This window comes from Pteropus medius, unplaced genomic scaffold (assembly GCF_902729225.1).
Source record: "Pteropus medius unplaced genomic scaffold, Ma_sr-lr_union100, whole genome shotgun sequence".
NCBI classification, from domain to species: Eukaryota; Metazoa; Chordata; class Mammalia; order Chiroptera; family Pteropodidae; genus Pteropus; species Pteropus medius.
In genome coordinates, this window is record NW_024344378.1 from 57388636 (window position 1) to 57404599 (window position 15964).

Consider the following 15964-nt stretch of genomic DNA (forward strand, 5'->3'; position numbering starts at 1 on the left):
CACTAGAGTGAGCCAAAGGTGGAGAAGGGAGCAATATTTATAGTGCAATGACTTCAGTTCTGTTGGGTTAACGCCGCTCCTCATCTTATGCCTTTGGAATTCACGGGTTCGCAGATCACACGGCTCAGGGAGGCCCGGGCCTCGGAGCGCCTGGCCCAACGCGGAAACGCTTCTGTGTCCTGCAACTCATTCGGAGCCGGTCCACTTCCACCTCCCTACCAGTGCCTCCGCACATTAGCAAAAAGCCCAGAAAAAGAAACCGGGGCGCTGTGGGTGAATAATGGCTGAAGTGTGGCTACATGTGTTTTCTTTGTCGCCACACCACGGTGTGTGGATTCTGAGCGATCAGGCTTATCTCACCAGCCCACCAACTGGCGCTCAAGTGGAGTATGAGTTTGTCGGAGTAGTCCACACCAAGGACTTGCCAGAAGGGACTCTGTCCTAGGGGGCCCGGCCCGCGCGCAGCACGCGGCTGCGGTGTCCCACGCACCGTGTATGCCTGACACGGCTTCCAGAGACTAGCCGCCCCACGACGGCGGCAGTGGGGCTTCTTGGTGAGGAGGGGCTGGCGGGATCGAGCGGAGAAGAAACCCCCTAGACAGCAGCCCGGCGCCCCCTTGACGGCGGCTGGCCCTCCCACCCGGCAGCCGGGCGCCAGGAATCGCGGACCCTTCGGGCGCTTCCGCCGCGCGCTCGGCTCCTTTCGCGTCCGGGGCGGAGCGCGGCGGGTGTACTCCCAGTGCGCGCGCGCAGCCCCGTCTCCCGGAGGTCCGCCCCTCCCCCCAGGCTCCGCTCCCGAGCCCGCGCTGCCCCCCCGCCCCCCCGCCGTGAGTGTCGGCGGCGGCGGTCGCTGCTGAGATTGGAATCCGCCTGCTGGCGCTCGGCTAAGGAGGAGGGAGGCGGGAGGAGGGAGGAGAGAAGGGGGCGGGCAGGAAGGCAGGCTCCGGTTCCAGCGCGTCGATCCGCGCGAGACGAGGATCGCACGGTCGCGCGAGGGGCGACCGGGCCGGGGCCGCTGCACGCCGAGGGCGGAGGCCGAACCGCGCCCCCGTCGCGTCCCAGTGGCTCACCGCGCCCACCCTGCTTCGCGCCGAGGGCTGGAGGATGAGTTCCCCGGGGTCCGGGTGAGTTGGCTCGTCGGGAGAATGCGTATGCGTGCGGGGAGAGGCCGGCCGCGTCAGGGAGGCCGGCGCGGGCTTCGGGCGAAGTTTCAGGGGGAGCTATGCGCGTGCGGGAGGCCCGAGCTCGGGGAGCGGCCGGGCCTGGTCGCCTCGCGGGGTCCCTGCCGCCCCAGCTGTGTCAGCTCGCGGCCGACTGGGCCCCGCCGTCCCGCGCCCCCACCCCGGGCCCGAACCTGCCGCGGACGCTGGCCTCCTGGACGCCCAATGTCGAGCCCTGGAGGCCGCTCGGCTGCCTGGCCCCTCTTTTGTTCCTCACCCCCGGGTTTCAGGCTGAGTTTGGGGAGGCTGTGTGGGCGAAAGCCGCCTCCAAGGACGCTTCTTGAATCCTTAAATGGGAAAGGCGCTCACCTCCTTCGCCCAGGAGCTGCGAGGTTGATATTCGCGATTTGTCTCCATATGCTTCTGCAAAAAAAGAAAAAAACATGTCTGTTTCGTGGGGTAGTAGAGCCAGGAGGAGTTGCATGCCCTCTTCAAAACTTGTCCGCGGGAAGGTGCCAGGTTTCTCGGAGCTTCACCTGTTGTCCTGCGCTGCCATGTCTGTTGTGATTATGCATTTCGGTTTCTGAAAACTTTCTCCTGGATCGAATGTAACCCTCCCCTTTTCTCCCTCTTTCCAGACTCCTAGTAGAAAGGTTTGGCAGCGAAAAAAAAATAGCGTGCGTCAGGGAAGAAAAATTCTGTGCTATGTATTAGGGTCTGGCATTTTGTGACTTGTACTCTTCCATGCTCTCGGATGTTTTAATATGGTCAATGTTGCAGGTTTTCTCTTTTAAACGGTTAGCAAATTAATTATTCTGAGTACATAGTACGAACTTGGCACATTCACTTGTGTTACGTCATTTAATCCTTATGATAACTCTGGTTGTTGTATTCCTCATTTTTTAGACGAGGAAACCGAGACGAAAAGAAGTTAAATAGCTTGTTTAAGTGAGCTAGGATTTTCTTTACTACTATTCAGGAATTCTTAAAGTGAGGCATAGGATGAGTTAAAAATAACAACAACAACAACAACAACAACAAAAACACCTCTTTCTGCAAACACATGTTTAGGAGCACTTTTCAGTTACTCATTCTTGAAATGATCGCTATTTTGTTGCTTGAGTTGAACACAACTTTATTGTATTTAGTTGTAAGAGGAGTTCAATTCCGAATTAAAGTAGATTGTAATTTAATGCATACCACTGTTTTCAGTTGTTGAAATAAAAGTTTGTGAACCAGATTTAAATATTTAAACGTAAAACTAAAATACAGGACAGTTCTGAGCTAGGAATAGGTTGAGTTTCCAAAAGGCTGATTGAAACTTAGAATGTACTTTTAATAGAACGGGTATTCTACTCCTGTTTTTGTTGTTGTTGTTGTTGTTGTTGTTTTTAACCCCCTGCTCATTATCTGTGGAGTTCATTTCAGACTTTTTCTACTTTCTTCACTTCTCCAAACATTTTACTAAAAAGATTGAGACATCCAGTGAGAGTTCCTTCCAAAATTTACTGGATTCCTTTTATCATGTGCTTCTTTACTTCTTAGTGGAAGAATATTTTTTGTTCTTTCTTCTAGTTAATCCCTCGTTTCATTTTTCTCTTAATGGAATATGAATTGCTCTCTCTTTTGTCTTGGAGTTTTTAAAAGTCTGAATGTGCTTAGGATTCCCTCAGTTTACAATTAAGAAGTACAAATTGGCAGTTACAAAATAGTCATGGGAATTAAAGTACAGCATAGAGAATACAGTCAATAATATTGTAATAACTGTATGCTGTCAGGTGGGTAGTAGAATTATGGGGAGGAATCACTTTGTAAGTTATATAACTGTCTAACCACTGTGCTGTGCACCTGAAACTAATAAAATATTGAATGTCAACTTTAATGGAAAAAAAGATTCCCTCAATTTACAAAAATCTCTTGAATCTACTGCTCCCTCAAGTTGTCTTGTTGCTGCTTTTCCTTTTCAAATCACATGAATGTTAAAAAAAGTTTTGTCTTTATAAAAGTAATACATGCCATGAAAGAAAATAGAAGAGCAAAATTGAAGTAAAATTAAAGTTCAGTCCTTTATAATACCATCTCTAGAGATTGTCAAAGTCTACTTTTCCTGCCTTTATTTCCTGGCCATCTATTCACTTTTTAACCCCTTGTTATCTGGGTCTCACCTTCACAATAGTCCTCTATAACTTAATCAAAAACATTTATGCCCCTTTTCTGAGTCAATTTGAGCTTTCTGTAGTATTTTGAAATGTCTTTCCTTGGCTTTTGTACACCCATCCATTTCATTCAATAAATATTGTATTCTAATACACCATGCAAGGCAATAGGCTGCAACAATAGATATGGCCCTTGTCCTTCTGGAGCTTAAAGTCTAGCGGGGGGAACATATATTAAAGAATGAATTCTGTTGTGTGATTATGATTATAATTAAAGTACAGAGTATTCCAAAAGCTTGAAATGGGGACCTGATCTGGTGCTGGGAGAATCTGAGAAGGCCTTCTTAAAAATGTTACTTTGGAACCTGGGACAATTCTGAAGGATGAGTAGGAATTAACTAGATGAATTAACTGTGACATTGCACTGACTTTCTCTTTGCCCTTTTTCTGCTTTCTGTTTTTTCCTTTGTGCTTAATATATGTTCTCCAACTTTCACCTTTCAGATTACTTTCCCGTGTCTCTAGTCCCTTGACGTTATTGTTTAGACCATGGTCCCCAACATTTTTGGCACCAGGGACCGGTGCTCCTATGAGAATCTAATGCCTGATGATCTGAGGTGGAGCTGAGGCCGTGGAGCTAGAGCTGGGGAGCGGCTGCAAATACAGATGAAACTGCCGGCTAGTCTGCTGCTCACCTCCTGCTGTGTGTCCTGGTTCCTGACAGGCCACAGACTGGTACCAGTCCACGGCCTGGGGGTTGGGGACCCCTGATTTAGACCCTTCTGTCTGAATAATTATCGAATCTCTATTTATTTCTTTTCTGCACTTGAATCAATGTTTTTCCAACTGCTTTATGCATATCGCTTACTGGTTCTGTATTAAACTGAACTCTTCCTTACCAAACTTGTTTCCCTGGTGTTCCTTATTTCTGTTGATGTTATACCAAACCCAGCTCTTTCCCCATTCCATCACATCTTGTCTATAGCCAACATCTGTCTATTGGTTCTATTTTCATGGTATTTTCACTCTTTTCCTGCTAACTCTGGTACGATTCTTAGTACTTGTTGGTGTCTAGGTTATGATAGATTCATAAAATGAGTTGGACAGTTTTCCTTTTTCTCTTTTCAGGAGCAATTTAGACTGAGATTATCTTTTACTTGAGAGTTTGGCAGGCCTTACCTATGAGACAATTCAGGCTTTGATTGTTTTTTTTTCCTGAAGAGGATTTTAGTACCATTCCAATTTATTTAATAGCTGTTCTGTGTAGATTTTGTTTCTTTTGTGAATTTTAGTGTTTAATCCAGAAATTTATATACTGAGTTTTCAAATCTAGTATTTGATTTTCATAGTTCTTTTTCTTTAAATTTTTTGATTTGATATATATTTGTATACCATATATATTGTCTATATAGTTCTATATTTGATAACTTTCCCTTTTTAATTAGTTTTGAACCGAATCAGGTTCTCATCCCACCTAGATTGATGTTATGATATTTTTGCCTTCACTTCCACCTTTATCCAGGTTATCTTATGCATTTCTGCCTAGATTACTCTTAAAGCTCAGTTCCTGTCACTTCTCTACTCCGAAGTCCTTTTCATGGGATTTGCCTTAGATATTATTTTTATTTCCTGCTATTCTTATTTCCCGCTATTTTTACTTCCTGCAAATGTTCCTTTTCCACTGTCCCTGCTGTAGCTATACTCTTCCCTTTATGGGGACTGCCCACATGGCCCATTGCCATATGTCCAAGTCATACCCATTCTATTTCAAATTCTACCTCTTTCTGTAATAAACGTTTGTTAAATCCTTTTCTGTTAAAACAGGTCAGTAGATATCTAAATTATGTGATTCTTGAAATAGAAGTTTAGTGATCTTATTTAAAGATAGATTATCACTAGAGATATTAAAATTGATTAAAATGGCTATCACTAGTTAGTGGTACTTCAGTGGAGATGGATAGGTCTATCATAAGTTGGTTAATTTTCTTCATAGTCCTTCATAATGCTAATATATATGAATAATGTTAATGTTATTGAGTAATGCATATATTACTCAAAAAATCTGGGTGGCTCCCTAGAATAGTGGTTAGCATGTCTGCTTTACATGCAGAAGGTCATTGGTTCATGCTCCAGGTGGAGCCACAGACCATACCTTGGGTGCGCGAGGCCCCTGAGTGCACCGGGGGCGCAAGGTCCAGGGTGGGGGCGGAGAGTGCATGAGGGCGAGACGCCCCGCCTTCAGAGATCCAGTTCGTAAAGACGGCCGCATCCATAGGTCAGGGGTGGAAGTCGGGGGGCGGGGGCGGAGGGGATTAAAGAGGGGAAAAATTTGCAATATTGTAATAATTTTGTACGCTGATGGTAATTACACTTACTGTGGGGATTATTTTGTAATGTGTATACTATATTTCTATGATGTACACTCAAAACTAATAGGATGTTATATGTCAATATCATTTAAAAAACGTAATAAGGTAAAAAAAATCTGCAACTCAAAGGCTATGTAAAATCGAATGACGGCGAGAAAACAAATTCCATCTTTCTGAAGTTTTCCGTTTTCTTTTGAATGCAGTTCCTTCTGAAGGAAGGTATATTTTTAAACATAAAGTTTTTTATGTAGTATTTTCTTATTGCACTTAATCATTTGTCTTTTTTTTTTGAAAAATCAACTTTATTGAAGTATAATTTATATATAGTGGTATGCACACATGTTCAGTGTGTAGTTCCGTGGGTCATTTAGTCTTATGTTTTTATACAGATATTCTGCTACCAGACTGTAGACTGGCTCTGTAACTGACTTTGTTGCATATTAAAATGAATAAATGGAGAAGGGCCCCTGTCTAGCCTAGCAGTGGCTGGACATCAGTTACAGTAGCACTGACTTTTGGATCTTGGAAGCAGGGAACCATGGAAAGTAAATTGAGTTTCCTCTTAGGCTAAATTTTGGACTAGAAAGTTTTTCCTTTCCTTCTTCCCTCTTCCACCTTTTATTAGTATTTATGCTTTTAAAATGCCTCCTTAATTACTTCAATGTCTGTATTGATCAAGTCAGTTCAACTTATAAGATTAAATATTGAGTTGCATTGAATTACATCAATTATAAGATGCACCATAATTTTATAGACCACTTATAAAGAAAATATGCTTCTAGTTATTTTTAAGAAGTTTTTGATTGTAGATGCACCCTAATTTCAGAGATTCTAAAATATGAATAATACATGCACCATTAGAGGTGATGAAAAGGGGTTCTTCCCCTTATCAAAACTATTATTCTTTTAGTGTATATGTTTAGAAGAAGAATTTAAACCACACTTGTAGGAGTGACTTATAGCTTTACTGTTATGAAAAGTTATTTTTTAAAAGAGGATGCTTGTCTTTAATGAGTAAAATATTTCTTGCAGGCAGTATAGAGAAGTATTTATTTTTGAATGGGGGTCTCCCACAACTAGATGTGCCATCTGATTTCAAGGCAGTTTGACTCCCAGCTTTCAGTATTTTTCCCCCTCAATTTCTTTTGCTCATTTTTTTGACTCACAGCTTCTCTAAGAGCTGGTAATTTTCACAAAATGGCACAGATTATATAAGGGAGGAATTATGGGAGAGTTGTGATAGCCAATTTTGTAGATTATTTTAAAGACAATATCCAGTATTTATATATCACCATTAACAATCATATAAAAAGGTAAATATAAAAATAATTGTAAAATGTTTGGATACTTTACTGAATCATAGTTATAATGTGTGTCATTTTTTTTTTGTAGTCAATATTTTAAAGGCTTTCAAAATGGAAACACAGTGATGTATTTGGGGATCCCCAGTAGTATTTTTAAAGAGAGCACTAGTTAGAGTAGGGGCTTAGAGAAAACATGATCAGTGAGTGGAACTCATGATGGGTGCACTGGGTCCCTAAACCAAGTTCATATGGGCAGTTAAATATAGAACTAATGAATAGACATTGAATAGATAAGGAAGTTATTCTTGAGTATCTTTTATTAAAAACAGGTGAATCTAAACTACTCTGATACAGTTCTTGTTACTCTTAAAATTTTATGTTTCTGACGAATCTCGTTTTCTTATGGTATACATTTGTTATACCACTAATAACATCAGAAGCAGTGGAGCTTGGCTGTTGCTCTGGCTGTATATAATTGCTGTTGATTTAAGGAAGTGGCTAGGGATATGTCAGGTGTAGGGATAAAATAATCAGATTTGTAGTTTAAAGAGATTAATTACATAGTGGAGAGGCAATTTGAAGAAAGGAAGACTGAGGACACTGAAACTTGTGGGGAGGCCGTTTCATCCTGGCCCATACTAGGATGGTGGCACGTAATCAAGGCCTAGAATGGACAGGACTTGATAATTAGTTATGAGCGAGAGAAGTAATGGGATTGGCAAGAATGACTCCTACATTTCTGGCTTGGAACTTGGGTAGATGTGTATTGTTGATTGAAATGAAAAATGTGGAGGGAGAGCTGATCAGTGGAGGAATATAGTTTGTTTTTGATCATATGGAGTTTGAGGTGCATATGCAGCAGACAAATAGAAATTTCCACTTGACAATTACATATACGGGTCTGGAGTTTGACAGAGGTTTAGGCTGGGGATAGACATTTGGGAGTGATTACAGTATAGGTTATATAGTCCAACAGTGGAAATCGGGTGGCTCTCTCAAGTGACTTTTGCTTGCAGGTGACAAACTCAACTCAAAGTAAACAAAAGGGGAAAAGATTCCCCTGCTCTCTGTTTTTGGAAAGCCTGGAAATAGGCATGGCTGGATCTAAGCTTACAGATGATGTAATCAGAGGTCTGTCTTCTCTGTTCTCCACTTTTTGGGCCTCATTTTCAGTAGGTACTTTCATCTGGCAGAGGAGGACCACGGGCAACTCCAGACTTGTATGGGCCTTACTCAAGAGGGGGAAAAGGCACCTCTTTCCCAGGTATATGTATTCTGTCTCATGGAGAGAGTCTTATTGGATCTGCATGGAGTATGGGGTACTATCATTGGCCAGGCCTGGCTTACATGCCCACTGGACCAGTCAGGGAGCCTGTTAAACTCTGAGACTGATAGCCTTCATGGAACCATGTGAGATGGGAAAGTGGTTGTTTCCCCAAAAGAAATGTTGGCTTTGGGCAGAAAACCACATAAATCTACTGTCTTTGGTTCTTAGCCTTTTTTAAGGTCATTTTTTGAGTGCCTGAAGAAAATTACACAAATAACAACAATTTTGTGTATAATTTCATGGTTATATTATAGACCTCATAACAGGAATTCTCCGTATATAGCAGAGAGCCTAGGATAGCCCTGAGAAACACCAATTTAAGACCTAGGTAGAAAAGATAGACATTAAATACTTTTACAAATTATTATCTAATTGTATCTGTAAGATGTGTAAAAGAGAAGTACAGGGAGCTTATAAGAGTCTGTAATAAGGAAACCTGGTCTGTTCAGGGTGCAAGTGCTTTGGAAGGCTTTCCTGAGAAGGTGGTCTATAGAATGAGACCTTAGACCAGAAAGGAAGAGGGAGAATGCTTCTGGAAGTATTCAGTAGTTTTTAAAGCAAACCTTTTTTGCTTTTTTAAAATTAGAAAAGCAATGCATCTGTTGCAGATAATTCAGGAAATATGAAAAGTATGAAGTTAGCCGTGCAGTCTTGGATATTACTCTAAACCTATCTTTCATTTCCATATCTTAAAATGTGAAAGAGACTTGGTGAACTTTAAGATCATTTTCTGCTTTTAAAAAAAAAAAGGAAAGAAAATTCCATGACTTTAATGCGGAGTAGGTAGGTGCCGAAATTACAGGTTCATATAATGCTTTTAGTTATGATGACATCACTGAATTTCTGACTTTTGGCTGAAAGTCACTCTTTTTGCCTTTTCAGTCATTGTAAGTAATGAAAGGAATGGCTTATAACCAATGTTTTTTCATGCACTGCTTTCTTATCTCCTTTTGTGAGCCCTGATTTTTTTTTTCTTCAGCCTTCAGGTGGATTATCTGAAATGCTATAGGCTCTCAATTTTGAAGTTATCTAGAGGAAACTTGCATGTTTGTGATACCGTTTTATATATATCGTAATTTGTAAGTAGTTTTCTTATTAGCAATTAAATTTCTTTGTAATATATTTCAGGATAATAAGATCTCGAGTGTCTTAAATTTGTATTTAATTAAAAATATTTTAGATTTCTGGCTAAAAGGAACTCTTGATCGGAAGTGTTAAAGGCCGTTAACTTTTGGTGAAGTTCTTAGAACTTATATCATTTTGACACAATTCATCTTAAAATGGTCATGAAATAAAAATACTTCAACAGTAACTACCCAGAAGTATTTTAAATATACATATATACACCAAATCAACAAAATATGGTCACTTGATGACAGATTATTTTTTATATTTTCAATTCAGTAATCTTTCATGCAATAAAAAATGTTGGAAAAAAACTGCATGTTGAATTTATATGTCTATCTGAATAAAGAAAAAGAAGTTAAGCTTCCTGAAATAGTGCTTTAATAATCATCCTTACTTGTTAAATGTTTTTTTCTGGTTTCTTACTTGCTTACAATATAAAATTCTAATGATCTCAGACTGGCCTTCTGCTCAGGCTCAGTCTGCCTTTTCTGCCTCATTCACTTCCTCCTGCTCTTACATTAGTTTACATCACCTAAATATCCAATTCTAGGTTTGGATTCAGAATTCTTAGACCTATTATGTCTACTATAGTAGCCAATATCACATATAACCATTGAATATTTGAAATGTGGCTAATCTGAATTATCCACTAGATTATGAAGTAAGTAAAAAAAAAAGTAAAATAAAATATCTCTGCTTTAAAAATATTGACTGCATATTGAAATGATACTGTTTTGAATATGTTGAATTAAATAAATTTATTAAAATTAATATCACCTAATTCTTTTTGCTTTTTTAATATGGCTTTTAAAAAAATTTTAAATTATGCATTATGTTGGACAGTGCTGCTTTCTTTCCTTCCCCCTATCAAAATGCTTCAAAATCCTGTCTCTCCTAGGAAGTCTTCCACAGTCGTTCAGGCCTAGAATTTAGCTCTTCTGTATCTTTAATTTGGGTAGTATTTTGGTGTTTCTTGTACCATCTATTAATAATTAGGTTTCTTTACTACAGGCCTTCTCAGGTTTTGAAACTCCAAATAGCTTACCTGTGTATTACCATAAAACTCTACATTGTTTCTTCTGTTAACAGAAGTTACACATATTTGTGATTGAAACTTTAAACAATACAGTTGTGAAGTAGAAAGTGAAAGTCTTCTGTAACCCTACCCAACCCCCCACAGATTATAAATGTTAAAAGTATAGAGATAAGTATAATCTTTCTTTTCCATTGTCTTCATTTCTTTCTCTCTTCCCTTTCCAAAAATTGAGCCATACTATACATCCTTTTCTTTAATCTTGTTTTCATTGAAATGTAGGACTCTTTATGTCAGTAAATGTCACTTTCCTCATTCTTCTTAGCAGTATTCCATTTTGTGAATATACCTTAATTTTATTTACTCATCCTCTTTGATGAATATTTAGATTGTTTACATTTTTTTTTGCATTACAAACAATGCTGTGGTGTTTGTATATATCCCGTGAAACTATTTTTATTTTATAGGATGAATTCTTAGAAATGCGGTTATTGTAAGAGAAGCCCTGCAGAGTTTGATATAGTGCCAAACTGCTCTGAAAATACTTTGTAACAGTTCACATTCCAACCAAGTGTTTGAGTATGTTCTCCCCCCACTCACCAACACATTATAGCATCACTCTATTTTAATCTTTGCCAGTCTGCTGCTAGCTGAAAACACAGTATTATAGTTTTAATCTGTGTTTCCTTGATAATGAGTAAGGTTGAGCAGGAGGTTTTTTTTTTTTTTAATTTAATTTTTAGGTGAGGCAACTCTTGGTTGCCCTCACAGATTGCAAGGACCTCATCAGCTTACAATCCTTTATTTTTTATTTTTTACACTTACAACACTTGGTCTTCTTAGATAGTCTTCCATTGAGCAGGATTTTATGTTTGTTGGCTCTTTGCATTTCTCTGTCCTTTGTTCATTTTCTATTTTTTACTTTTATTTATTATTCATTAGTAAGAACTCTTCGAGGTATGGATATTAACTCTTTTTTGGCATGTTATGTTTCTTAACTTGGTCATTTAAAAAATTTTTTTATTGAGATGTAAAAATTCCTTTGCCATTTTAAGAGTGTTGAAAACAGAAAAATTAACAATCCAATTAAAAAATGGGCAGATGATCTGAATAGATACTTCTCCAAAGAGGAAATACTGATAGCTAACAGACATAAGAAAAGATGCTCAAGGTTGCTAATCATCAGAGAAATGCAAATTAAAACCACAATGAGATATCACCTCACACCTGTCAGAATGGCTATCATCAGTAAATTAAAAAACAGCAAGTGTTGGTGAGGACACGGAGAAAAGGAAACCTTCATACATTGTTGGTGGAATTGCAAATTGGTACAGCCGCTATGGAAAACAGTATGGAGGTTTCTCAAAAAATTAAAAATGGATATACCTTTTGACTCAGCAATTGCACTTCTGGATATTTATACAAAGAAAACCAGAACAATAATTTGTAAAGATCTATGCACTCCAATGTTCATGGCAGCACAATTTACAATAGCCAAGATATGGAAGCAACCTAAATGCCCATCAGCAGACGATTGGATAAAGAAATTATGGTTCATATATATAATGAAATATTAGTCATTAAAAAAATGAAATCCTACAATTTACAATAACATGGATGGACCTAGAGGTTATTATGCTGAGTGAAATAAGTCAGACAGAGAAAGATAAATACCATGTGATTTCACTTATATGTGGAATCTAAGGAACAAAAAGAACAAACTAATCAAAAACAGACTCACAAATATAGTGGACAATTTGGTGACGGACAGAGGGGGGAGGCAGATTGTGAGGCTGGGAGAATGGGATGAAGTGTTAAAGAAGTATAAATTAGTTGTCGATAGTTGGTCACGGGGATGGGGAGCACAGCATAGAGAATGCAGTTAGCATTCATATGATGGCTAAGTGGAGGACCAGAGGAGGGAGGGAGCAATTGGAGGAATAATTTAATAAATTTATTTAAATTTGTTTCAAGTATACAGTACATTATGTATACTTGAAACAATGTACTGTATACTTGAAACAAATTTAAATTTATTAAAAACAAAAAATAAAAACTTTAAATTGTTGCACTCTCAATTTATTGTACAAGCTCCTTGGTAGCTGAATTTTGCCCTAAAATATTTTTTTTTTTTGCCAACAGTTTTGCCAACTAATTCAGTGCTTTATGCAGAGTAACTGTTCAGATATCTGTATGTGTTGATGGCACAGGGGTCCAGAATAAACCACTGTAGCATAAAAATTATTTTGAGCTGAAGGCATTTGAAATAGGCTTTTCCCCCCTGAGCTCCCTTATCTGCCTAAAAGCAGAGCCTCTCAGAGGAGTTCAGTTGTCATAAATTCGCTTCTCAGAGTTTTGAAACCAGTTAAGATTGACTCATCACTTAAGAGAAGAGTGGACCGGTGGGTACCACACCTAAACTGACATTGTCGCAGAACGATCATATCTTTCATCTATTCATCCAAGGACCCATTTATATTACCTCAAAGTTGTTCGTTTTCCTGTAAGTGCCCTTCTTCCCCTCTCTTTCCTCTGTTAATGCTATAGAAGCCCCAAATTCTGACTGCCTTCTTGAGTCACATTTTTTTTTCTGTAAACTTTGGTAAATGAATAAAAATCTGTCTGTTTCTCTTGCTAATTTGTCTTTTGCCAGCCTAATTTGCAGGCCCAGATTTGGAACCCAAGAGCTTAGAGAAGTTTTTCCTCTTTGACAATGGCCAGATTGTTTCTGGCTGTTAGGGCAGGGGGTCATAAGCAAATGAAGTTTATATCTTTCTAAAAACAAGATTAAGTATTTTAAATATAAAGGGCATAAATCAAATTTATTTAATCTACATTTTAAAAAATGTTTTCTCCAAAATTAAAATGTGTTAGATGAATTAGAATATACTATTAGAGAGGTACCCCCTACTCCCTGAATATAGTCCTACAATAATAAAGCTATTGATTGGTATAATTACTCTAATTGTATTGACTAAGCTTTTATTCACCCCAGAGTTATTCACAGTTTTGTGTTCTTTCTTGCCATCTTATCAATTTGCATAGAAGAAGGTTTGTGACTGGTTCCACTGGTCACATCATTGAGAAGAAACAAGAAAAAAAGTTCATTCAGTTAAGATTAAGTAAAATCTTTATACAAAGAGGGCACTAATTTTTTTAAAAGAAGAAATCTTGATATGATTACAGTGACTTTTCCTTTATCTGGATTCCATATAACTTAAAAGGTTCATTAAACCTTGAGATATTTATATGTTTATTTATTTATTTATATATTGTATTTGGTAGCTTACTGGTTTCTGTTTGCTAGGTTTGTGACCTTGCACCAAAGTAATTAATCTTTCTGAGCTTTATTTCCTCATATGTAAAATGAGGATAATATAGTCCTCTCTCAAAGCGACTAACGAATGGGTGCACTTGAGCACTGAACACTGTTCTTGCCACATAGTAATGCTTAATAAATCTTAATGAAGGTGAATATTTGTGTGAGAGAAATTTGAATGGTTGTATATATAGGGTCCTTGAAAATTAAATTTAATCCTGATACCTTCTGATTCAGTATGTGTTATTTCTGTTCATATTAATATTTGAATTTGCAAAGTGCTTTTTTTATACTGGCAAATTGACATAGGTTTAGTTGCTTTTCCTTTTTTGTATGTCAAGAATCTGAGGCTAATGAAGGTTCATTGTTCCATAAAGGTCAAGTAAGTAAAACAAAGTAAGTAGAATCAGACTTTTCCTAGTTATCTCAGAATGGGGACTAAGACCTCAGAATTAGTGTAAAGTGAAGTCAAGACTCCACGTTCTAGAAAAAGCCCAAACAGTGGCCTGAATCCTCTCCAGGGCTTATTAAGATGTGACAGAACCCCAATAGATGATGGAGGAGAGGGGAATTGTGCACACTGTCATTGCAGTGGCTAGTCTGCCTAGGCAGAGAGCTGGTGGTTTTTGCTCCCTTCTTCTTCCGTTGGGGTGGCCTTCTCTTAGATGCTTAGTGTGGAGAAGTTGAAGAGAACCAGTTCTGAAGGTTAGAATACTAGCAAAAAATGAAGTGGAACATTTCATTACCTAGATGACAGTCATTATACAGCTGATTGGTTTACCTGTGCTTATTCTAGGAAGGGATAAAGAAAATTGGAGAGAAATCTCAAGATGGACAGGGAGTGGCCATGGAACAGCCTGTATTTATTTTGAATTTCTGTTCAAGTGGGTGATGCAGAAGGTAACCATGTTTCAGCCATCTTGACAGGGCTGGCTCTCCTGGAGAAGGGAGCAAAAGTAGCAGAGGTTGAGCTGAAGCAGATCTTTAGGGAAATGTGCAGTAAGTTAGAGCCCCAAAACCCCTTAGTCACCAAAGAGCTTCAGCTTGTCTCCAGAAGAAAAGCCATAATTTGGCTGCCTGTGATACAGCTAGTATAGTCTGTTTTAGGGAAGTGACAATAACCACAAAGTACTACAAAAGTGCTCAGATGTTGAGACAGTTTATTCTGTTCTTCATGTCCCCACCCCCTCCCCACAGTAGATCAGAGCACACCTCTTTCTTGTACCATGGTGGCGGGCGGGGGGTGGGGGGTTAGGGGGTGGGGCGGGAAGCCTGAGCGTAGAGAGAAGGGAAGTGATTTTAAGATTCAAGATTAAACTTTTATATAGTAATAAATTAAACTGCACTTTTAATAACCGAAAGCTACTGGAAAGCTGTAGGAGTTGTTCCTACATTAAAGGTTAGAAAGGGGAAATTTGACCAACCATAGCTGGGGGTAGAAAAGAGAAAAATAAAAACCTTTCTCATGTTTGTACCAATTTCACACCCTTTATTAAAGTTACAGAAATATCACCTTAAGTACTTACTAAAGCACCTGTGACACCAGACGTCATTCTTTTCTCTATGTAAAGCTATTAGAGTATTATACCATAAGTCCTCACTATATCTTATAAACGATATATATCAAAATGTAGGCTAATTGATATAAACAGGAATAAGTTCCTGTGACATCTCATCAACGTTGTAATGACAGGACCTTGAATGAAATGACATGATTCGAGGACCCACTGCTGTACATGATCATTTGATCTTAATGGTTTCCAAGTGTATTACTGTTCTGCTCAATGTAATTTTAATATTAAGCATATTTTCTTTAATTCTAACTTTGAAATTTGTAAGCTATACGATAACCTTTTAAATTGGACATTTAGAAAAATTTCTTATTCCTTAGTTTTTATGGAGTTGTTGGAGTTTATCAAACCTTGAAAACATTAAATACAATAAAAAGCATTCATTAAAAGGTACAAGTTTAATAGTATAGGTGATTTTGAGTTTTTGAGGTTTTAATTTTCAGCCATTATTCACATATAAAAAGTAAGTGGGTTTTAGTTTAAGCAATCTAGAATAATAAAATACAAGATTGAAGTGGATTAGATTATTCCTAACATATTTTCCTTTGTGTGTACCTGGCCCTATTTTAAGTAACTTTACACATATTCATCCATTTA

General features: G+C 38.5%; 1 protein-coding gene across 1 annotated transcript in view; it reads left to right on the forward strand.

Annotated features, from left to right (window-relative positions):
* The first annotated feature begins 991 nt into the window (after positions 1-991).
* Positions 992-15964, forward strand: part of BMPR1A (bone morphogenetic protein receptor type 1A) — a 143573-nt gene continuing 128600 nt past the window's right edge. Inside the window, exon 1 of the mRNA XM_039872299.1 lies at positions 992-1124. The gene's annotated coding sequence lies outside the window, so the exon portion shown is untranslated. The remainder of the gene's footprint in view (positions 1125-15964) is intronic.